Source organism: Eptesicus fuscus, chromosome 6 (genome assembly GCF_027574615.1).
Source record: "Eptesicus fuscus isolate TK198812 chromosome 6, DD_ASM_mEF_20220401, whole genome shotgun sequence".
Classification (NCBI taxonomy): domain Eukaryota; kingdom Metazoa; phylum Chordata; class Mammalia; order Chiroptera; family Vespertilionidae; genus Eptesicus; species Eptesicus fuscus.
This window is the reverse complement of record NC_072478.1, coordinates 30,259,197-30,269,399: the sequence shown is the minus strand read 5'-3', so window position 1 is coordinate 30,269,399 and position 10,203 is coordinate 30,259,197.

Sequence of the window (10,203 nt, the reverse complement as noted above, 5' to 3'; positions counted from 1 at the left end):
TGAGGTCACCAAGAGTGGCAGGCAGGCGTGCACTTGAACGCTGCCACGTCCACCTTGGGAAACCATGAGGTCTTTACGGTAATTTCGCCTGAAGTGGGGGCAATTTGCCCAAGCCAGGGTGGGTCCAGCCATCTCAGCATGCAGGAGTCTGCCAAGTCTGGGGATGTCTAGGGAATTAGTCAGATTCGGGGATTTCCAGGGAATCGCATGAGACAGCCTGGGAGAGCAGAAGGGACACCGTTCTGGAGCTCTAGCCCCAGCCCCGGTGCAGCTGTGTTTTCATGCTACGTGGCCCTAGAAAGTTACTTAATCTCTCTCTGCTTCTGTTTCCCTACCGGTAGAGTGGGGATGATGATGATAATGGTAGTTGCCTTTTAAGTTGTTTAAGCAGCTAAGTGAGCAGTGCCTAGTATTTAGCCATTAGGGTGTCTGCATGTGAGGCCTCTGGACCACAGGGTCACCTAAGTGAACATTCACGGATCACATGTGCCCAGGGCCCCATCAGCAGGGGGGACAGTGCTCACACAAGGCCAGAGGTGCCCCTGCTGTGACCAGGCTCGTGGAAGTAGGGTTGCCAGATAAAACACAAGATGCCCAGTTACATGTGAATTGCAGGTACACGAAGAATCCTTCTTTAGTGTAAGCATGTCCCAGGCGATGTTTGGAACATACTTACATTAAAGAAGTAGTAGCCTTCGTGTATCTAAAATTCACATCTACCCGGGAGTGCTGTATTTTTATTGGTGAAATTGGGAGACCCAATGTGGGGAGATCACAGGCAGAAATGGGGTCCCGGAGCCAGGACAGGGGAGGCTTGGGGAGCAGCTGCCTCTCTCGGAGCCTCAGTGTCACCCCTGCTACAGGGACATAGTAGACACAACACACAGACAGGAGAGGATGTGCAGTGAGCTTGCAGTGCAGGTCAGCTGTTTTAATTACTTCCAACAGCAGAAAACTTAAGACAGACCCGAAGGTCAGGTCCCCTGGGGCTTCCCTGTGAACCCACGAAATTCTTGGGCTAGCCTCAGTTTTCCCATCTGGGAGGTGCCAACTGATTAAACCCCCAGCCTCAGTTTCCCTTCTGAGAAGTGCCACCCTGGAGCTCCTCCCACTCCCAGCCTCAGTTTCTCTTCTGGGGAGCACTCTGGGGCTATGCCCATTTTGCACTCAAGGAGACAGAGGCAAACTGAGGGCCCACCTAGGGAGTTGAGACTCTCAGACCTGGGCAGGTGAGGCAGGGCAGGTGGGCCTGGCCTAAGTGGGGGAGGGGACAAAGCCACTTCCTGTTTCTCCACATTCTGGAAAGCCCCAAGCCTTCCTGAGCAGCGGGAGCACCTCCCTCCCAGCCGCTCCCAGGCCTGGTTCCCTCACCACTTCTCCTTTCCACACCCACTTCCCCTCACTACCATCCCCTTACCCTGGCCAGTGGCTCCATTCCTGCCCCCCTCTTCCCAGTCCTTCTTCTTCTCCCCTCCTTTCCAGTCTCTTCTCCCATGCCCCTCTTTTTTCTTCTTCTCTAGCCTTAATCACACCCTCGCATGGTGCAGAAGAGAAGACTGAGGCAAGAGCTGCAGGGCCTGCCCAGGTCACACAAGCTATTCTATGTCCCCTGACCTCACTTTCCCAGTCACTTTCCTTTTTTCCCTCCCCACCTCTTTCTCTCTCACCATCTCTGTTTGTCAGTTTGTTCAAACCTCTATCTCGGTCTTTGGATAGTCACCTCCCCTCTCCAAACCAAGCCTGCCCCACCTGTTTCAGCCACCACACTGTCCCTGTATCCTGGCCCACCTGTCACCTCCCCCAAGGGGTCTTCAGGTGGCTCTGGCTGGCAGGTTGCAGCTCCCTTGGCGCCATTCTGGCCTGGCCTGAGCCCCTAGCAGGATCCTGCCAGGCCCGACCAAGGCTGCCTCTGAGCCAGGGCAACTTCAGGGAACAGCTAACCCGTCCAACGGGTTTGGGATTGAGATCCACCCCAGACAGGCCTTACTGCCTCTGCCTGAGGCTGGGACACTCAGGCTGCAAGAGGGTAAATGTGACACCTGACAGAGCACCCCCCAGGCTGGGTCAGGGCTAGGCCCTGAGGGTGGGGAGCAGGTGGGAAAGAAGAAAGATCAGCAGTCCACCAGCCAAGCCCAGAGGAGAGGGACTGTTAAGAACAGGGCACAGTACCGGTAAAGGCCCTCAGGGGGAAATGCGTCAGGAAGCAGGGCATTAAGGCTGGGAAGGAAGTGGTGGGATCATGGGGGCCCCCAGAGAACTAGGAGGCCTTTATCCTTAGGGCAGTAGGGAGCCATGGAAGGTCATGGAGTAATGGAGTGGTATGGTCAGGATGGGGTTGGCGGTCACTGGATAGGACTGAGGGCCCACATCTCTGAAGCTCATTTAGTGGCAAGACTGAGGCCATGGAAGTCGACCTGCTGCCTGAAGCCAAGAGAAGCGGTCAGACTTTGGATTTCTTTCTATCAAGGGCCCATTGTGAACCAGGCTGGAGCTGAAGAGTTGAGGTGGGAGAGGAAGGAGGGCCCTCAGGATGACCCCTCACCCCCAACTCCACTCCAGAGAGGGAATTGACTTGGCTTTGTACCTGAACAATGGGAGTTATGGGGGGATTTAGAGCACCAGGGGAGATGGAGCTAGGATGTGTGTGTGTGTGTGTGGGCGGGGTTCAGGTGATCACAGGAGGAGGTGGGTCAAAAGGTAGGGGAGGCCACACATCCATCTGAGCAGCATTTACTGGGTGCCTTTTGGGGCTAAGCCCCAGGGACACAATGGAGAACAGAGCCTACCCCATGATGTTCCTGGCCCACAAGGGAGTGCAAGAGCCCTGCAGGACAGGACATTGATATGTTGGTCCTTCCTGGTCCTTCCATTGATATGTTGGCCAGTCCGTGTAACATGAGTACCAGGTGAGGATCTGAGAAGGTGAATGGAGCCTCCCTGTTCCCCCAGGCTTTACCCCACCCCCACCCCTTCTCCCTGAGCACTGACGTCACCTGCACTGGGACTTCCTGAACCTTCACCTTGGATCTGCCCCGCCCCACGGGAAATTCCAGGGCAGCCAGGCTGGGTGACTCATATCAGGTCCCAGTGGCGGGAAAGAAGCCAAACTCCCCAGTCCCAGTTAGGGTGTCCCCATCACAATCTGCAGAGCCAAAGCCAGAATCTGGGTTCCAACAGGGGAGATATTGGGGATGAGTGTTGGAGCTGGTTTACAATGCTTTTCCTCCCCTGTTGGTCATCTCTGTGCCCCCAGAGCTGCAAGTATGGTCTGCAGAGTGGAGCTTCAGTAGCAGAGTATCAGGGTTAAGACTTGGAGGGTTCAAAATTCAGTTCTGCCACCCAGTAGCTGTGTGACCCCCGGCAAGTTACTTAACCTCTCTGTGCCTCAGTTTTCCCATCTATAAAATGAGGACAACCATAGTAATTCTCTTGAAGGGTTCTAAAAATATATATGTACTAGAGGCCCAGTGCATGATTAAATCATGCATGTGTAGGGTCCCCTAGGCCTAACCTGCCATTCAGGCCACATCCACTGCCCCGCAAAGCCTAGCACGCTCAGCGGACACTGCTAGCAGCCTGCTCCCCGCTTTTGATGGTAGGGGGTCTGCTGGTGCTGGAGCGGACACACAGCTCCCCGCTTTCGATAGCGGGGGAGCTGTCTGTCCGCTGGTGCCGGAGCGGACAGACAGCCAGCTCCCCCGCTTTTGCTCCCCGCTTTTGATGGTCCGCAGCAGGACGTGGGCTCGCTGCCCCAGAGGCCCCTTCTGTGCCGTAGCTGGCGACGAGAGCTCAGCGTTCCACTGGCCCAATCGGCTACCCCGGCCACCCCGACTCCCACCCCCTGCGCCTCCCGCTAGCCCAATCGTGGGCTTAGCAGAGTGATGGTAATTTACATATTACCCTTTTATTATGTAGTATATGTTTTATTGATTTCAGAGAGGAAAGGAAAGGAAGAGATAGAAATAACGATGAGAGAGAATCATTGATCAGCTGCCTCCTGCATGCACTAGGGATTGAGCCCACAACCCAGGCATGTGCCCTGACTGGGAATCAAATCGTGACCTCCTGGATCATAGGTCGATGATCAACCACTATACCATACCGGCTGGGCTCTCTTGGAGGGTTTTCGTGAGAATTTGGTGAGGACCAGTTTGTGTTAAGTGCTTGGAGCAAGACTTGGGATGTGGTGAGGACTTCATGGTAAAATGTTTAAAGAGACAAATTCATAGCAACAGTACTCATAACAGTCAAGAAGAGCAAACAACCCAAATGTTTCTCAGCAGATGAACAGAAAAACACCATGTGCCTACCACACAATGGAATATTACTCAACCATGAAAAGTAGCGAAGCACTGACACTCACTACAATGTGATGGACCTTGAACACACGGTGCTCAGTGAGAGAAGCCAGACACAAATGGCCACGCAGTGTGCGATTCCATGTATGTGGAATGTCCAGAACAAGCACATCCATAAAGACACAGGTTAGTGGTCGTCTGGGCCTGGGGGAGGGGAAAGGGAATGACCGCTGATGAGGAAGGGGCTTCTGTTTGGGGTGGTGGAATGTTCTGGAACTAGAGGGAGGTGGTGGCTGCACAACATTGTGAATGTACTAAATGCCACTGAACTGTACACTTTAAAATGGTTAATTGTATATGAATTTCACCAAAATAAAAAAATAAGGTAATCAACCCTGGCCATTAAAGGAGTGATAAATGTCACAGCCGGGTTCTCCTGACATCTAATACTAATGCTGCAGACCTGCTAATGTTCAGGTTAGGGTTCTGGTTCTGATCAACAAGCCCCACACCAGAGAGGTTCTGTGGCCATTGATTGTGATCAGCTGTGTGGACAGCAGGGATTGATCTGATGGAATGAGAAAGGGGTCTTGCCCTCAAAACCCATCACTTTGTCTAACTAACCCTGAGACAAAATCAGGCAAACCCCAAGCAAGAAAAATTCTATAAACTACCCAACCAGTCCTCAAGTCTGTCCAGATCATCAAAAACAAGGAAAGTCTGAGGAACCATCACACGCCAGAGGGGCCTAAGGCAACATGACAACTAAATGTCAGGTGGGGTTCTGGGTCAGAAATGGGACATTAAGGGAAAACTAAAGAAATTTGAGTGATGAGGAACAAGAACAGAACCAGTAACAAGGAGGCATCGATCGGACTATCGGGCCTCAGAGGGAGGATAGGGGAGGGTGGGGGGAGGGGGGAGAGATCAACCAAAGGACTTGTGTGCATGCATATGAGCCTATCCAACGGTTAAGTTCAACAGGGGGTTGGGGCATCCGTGGGGAGGGGTGTGGGATGGGAATGGGGGGATGAGGACAAATATGTGACACCTTAATCAATAAAGAAATTAAAAATAAATAAATAAATAAATAAAATAATTTAGACCATTAAAAAAAAAAAGAAAGAAATTTGAGTGAAAGAAATAGACTTACAAGTTCAGGAAGTGCACAGAACCCCAAACAAGAGGAATCCAAAGAGGACCACACCAAGACACATCATAATTAAAATGCCAAGGGCAAAAGACAAAGAGAGAATCTTACAAGCAGCAAGAGAAAAACAGTTAGTTACCCACAAGGGAGCACCCATATGACTGTCAGCTGATTTCTCAACAGAAACTATGCAGGCCAGATGGGAATGGCAAGAAATATTCAAAGTGATGAATAGCAAGAACCTACAACCAAGACTACTCTACCCAGCAAAGTTATCATTCAGAATTGAAGGGCAGATAAAGAGCTTCACAGATAAGAAAAAGCTAAAGGAGTTCATCACCTCCAAACCAGTATTATATGAAATGCTGAAAGGTATTCTTTAAAAAGAGGAAAAAGAAGAAAAAAGTAAAGATAAAAATTATGAACAACAAATATCTATCAACAAGTGATTCTAAAAATCAAGTGAATTCAAAATCTGAGGAACAGAATAAACTGGTGAACATAATAGAATCAGAGGTATAGAATGGGAGTGGATTGATAATTCTCAGGGGGAAAGGGGTGTCTGTGTGGGGGGTATGGGAAGAGACTGGACAAAAATCATACACCTATGGATAAGGACAACGGGGGGGAGGGAACTGGGTGATGGGGAGATATGGGGGGAAAAAAGGAGAAACAATTGTAATAATCTGAACAATAAAGATTTATTTAAAAAAAAAAGGAAGAACAACTGGGCTGCCAAGAAAATTTGAAATTAATTTGCATTTTGCGATTTGTACAAAAATGTAATTAGATTTCTTCTCCAGAGGTAATCCATTAATGCAATCGATGATTGTAGTTACTCAGTATGTAACCTTAAAAAATTGCTGATGTCTCATTAAAAACAAACACTTGCTTAGTAAAATAATTCTGCACCCAGAAAAAAAAAAAAAAAAAGAAAGAAATTTGAAAAAACAGCCTGGCCAGCATGGCTCAGTGGTTCAGCATCAACCTATGAACCAGGAGGTCCCGGTTAGGGCACATGCCCAGGTTGGGGGCTCGATCCCCAGTAGGGGGCTTTCACGAGGCAGCAGAGCAATAATTCTCTCTCATCATTGATGTTTCTATCTCTCTCTCCCTCTCCCTTCCTCTCTGAAATAAATAAAAATATATTTCACACACACACAAATAAACTGAGGACTTTAGGTAATAATAATAATAATAATGTATAAATGACAGATGTCCCACACTAACATGAGATGGTAACAGAGCAAAGTAGGTACCAGGCATTTCTCCATATTTTTTGCAACTTTTCTATAAATCTAAAACTAGGCCTGTGTTAAAAAATAATCAAAGTATAGGCCTGACCCATGTCCTTCCACTTGGTTATTGATCCCAACTAGGATGCTCTGCTTATGGAGGTGAAGCCCCAGGCCAACCATCTGCAGCTTCCATCTCCCAAACCCCTGAATGGGTCTTACCTCCCAAATTGGTTAGAATCATTTGTTGCATCTCACAGAAACTGAAACTCACAAGCACTGACCTCCGTTTGTATTGTTGTTTTTTTCCTTTAATGGGAATTTTTTGCTCATGGAACTGAAAGGTCCAGTGATAGATGTAAATCAGGGGTTTTCCCCTCAGCGTGGCTGACATTTGTGATCAGATGTTTCTTTTTTTTTTTTTTTTTAATATGTTATACGTTTTTATTTATTTTAGAGAGAGAGAAAGTGAGAAGGATAAAGGGATAGAAACATTGATGAGAGAAACATCAATTGGCTGCTGTCTACATGCGCCCTGCTGGGGATTGAGCCTGCAACCTGGGCATGTGCCCTGACTAGGAATTGAACCAGAGACCTCTTGGCTTATGGGTTGATGCTCAACCACTGAGCCACACTAGCTAGGCGGGATCAGATTTTTCTTTGTGTTGAGCAGCACCCCTGGCCCACACCTACTCAATGCCAGGAGAACCCCCAGTCATGACAACCACAAATGTCCCCAGACATCGCCCAGTGTTCCCTGGGGGGTAGAATCACCCCTGGCTGAGACTCACTGGCTGGCTAGTTTCAGGCTTGACTGGATCCAGGACCTTCAAACAGTGCGTGAAGATTCATCCATCTCTCCATTCACTTGGCTCTGTCATCCTCTCTTGGCTTTTTACCTCAACAGTCTCACTTCTTGTGGGGATAAAGATGGTGCCAGCAGTTCCATCAGCTTAACAGCCCCAGCAGGTCAGCACTTCTTCCCAAAAAGAGGTAGTAAAAATTCAAGGGAAGGTTTTGATTGGCTCAACCTTGGTCACGTGTCCTTGTTCAATCAATTGTTGTGACCAGGCAATGAAAAACTCTGATTGGCTAAGGTGGGGGTCACATGATTATATGGAGTTAGCAAATGGAGTGAGTACCCTATGATGTCAATCAATGCGGAGTATGCAGTTAGCCATTAGGGTGAGAACACTCTGGACTGGATTGGAAGCATGGGGAGTAACCCTGGGAAGAAAATTCAGGTTGCTTAAAATGTTAAATATAGAAACACCATATAATCCAACAGCTCCACTCCTTTCAAATTCAGAGAACTGAAAGCAGGGACTTGAACACATACCTACCTGTACATGACTATTCACAGCATCCCGATTCACCACAGCCAAAGGTGTATCCATGGACAAATAAAAGGACAAACAAAACATGTTCCATCCATACAGTGGAATATTAGTCAGCCTTCAAAAGGAAGTACAGTCCAGCCGCAGTGGCTCAGTGGTTGAGCATCGACCTATGAACCAGGATGTCATCATTTGATTCTGGTTAGGGCACATGCCCAGATTGCGGGCTCGATCCCCAGTGGGGGGCATGCAGGAGGCTGCCAATCTATGATTCTCTCTCATCATCGATGTTTCTATCCCTCTCCCTTCCTCTCTGAAATCAATAAAATTAAAATTAAATAAATAAATAAATAAATAAAAAGGAAAGACATTCTGCCCAGCCAATGTTGCTCAGTGGTTAAGCACTGACCCATGAACCAGAAGGTTACGGTTCGATTCCTGGTCTGGGCAAATGCCTGGATTGTGGCTCAATCTCCAGTAGGGGGTGTGCAGGAGGCAGCTGATCAATGATGTTTCTCTTATTATTGATGTTTCTCTCTCTCTCTCCCTCTCCCTTCCTCTCTGAAATCAATAATAAGTAGTAAATAATAAATAAATAAAAATAAAAGGTCATTCTGCCCAGCCAGTGTTGCTCAGTGGTTAAGCGCCAACCCATGCATGTACCAAGAGGTTGCTGGTTTGATTCCCAGTAAGGGCACATGCCCAGGTTGCAGGCTCTATCCCTGGTAGGGGGCATGCAGGAAGCAGCTGATCAATGATATTTCTCATCGATGCTTCTATCTCTCTATCCTTCTCCCTTCCTCTCTATCTATTAAAAACACATTTTAGCACTAGCCGGTTTGGCTCAGTGGATAGAGCGTCCACCTGTAGACTGAAGGGTCCTGGGTTTGATTCCGGTCAAGGACAAGAGCCCGGGTTGTGGGCTCGATCCCAATGTGGTCAAGAACTCAGGCCAGGGGCCTATTGCCCAAAAGGAACTGAGTGCTGCCAACAACCAGTGAGTGAGCTTGGAAGCCTTCAGATGAGTCCTCAGCACGAGAGACACCATGACTGCAGCCTGTGAGATGTTGTGAAGCAGAAGACTGAGCTTGGCTTTACCTGGATTCCTGACCTATAGAAACTGAGATCATAAATGTGCCTTGTTTTAGTGGCTATATTTGGGGTGATTTGTTACATAGCAAGTGCTAATGAATACAGCCTCCTCCTGTCTCAGGCAGGCATTCCAGGGTATCCCTTGAGTTGGGTGACATTTAGCGCGTGCCACCCTTTTACGTGGGATGCACAAGGGAGCACCCTGGGACATGCCCTTTGGGCAGCACAAGGATGTTGGAATATAGGCCCACAAAGTGTCCGTCCTGGTGCCCACGGTGGTGGCTGGTGATGGGGAAACCAGACCAAATGGACTCACGTGAGGCAAAAAGCAGCAAGAGACCAACCCAGATGTCTGATGGCATCTACTCATCCTGCCCACTCCTGAGATTCTTGTGAAATCAGAGTTGTCACATCTAGACTATATTAGATCCCAATGTGCCATCAGGATTTGTCAAGCAGGCACTTTCTATGCACCAAGCCCATCAGACAGACAACAGAGCCATGAAGAAACAAATACCTTCAGTTAGTGAAATGCCAAGGAGAAGTCCTCAGAGATGAAAGAGCCTGGGGACTTGGGGGCCTTCCAGAGGAGGTATGGGCTCAAGCATGATGCCCACACCAAGTCAGGAGAAAAGAGAAGCTGTCCAGGCCAAGGGAAGAGCATGTGAAAGGCCGGAGGCAGGAGTGACACAGGAGCACTTTGCAGATGGTGGGCAGGGGTTGGGGGGAGTAGTCTGAAGCTCAGTCAGCCAGGACTATGAGAGATGGTCACAGAGATGCAGGGAAGTGACCAAACTCCAGAACTGTTTAAGAGGCTGCCTGGGCCCTGGTCGGGTAGCTCAGTTGGTTCGTTAGAGCATTGTCTCAATACACCAAGGTTGCAGGTTTGATCCCCAATCAGGAATCAACCAGCCCAGAAAGAAACTCACTATAGACTGATTCATTTGCCTGTCACCATAACCATTATTGCTTGTCTCATTTTGGGTTCTTATAAGTGTATTTCTAATAGCACATGATCTCACTCATCTAGGGGAAATAATGAACAACATAGACTGATGAATAAGAACAGACCCAGAAACAAGGAGGCATGG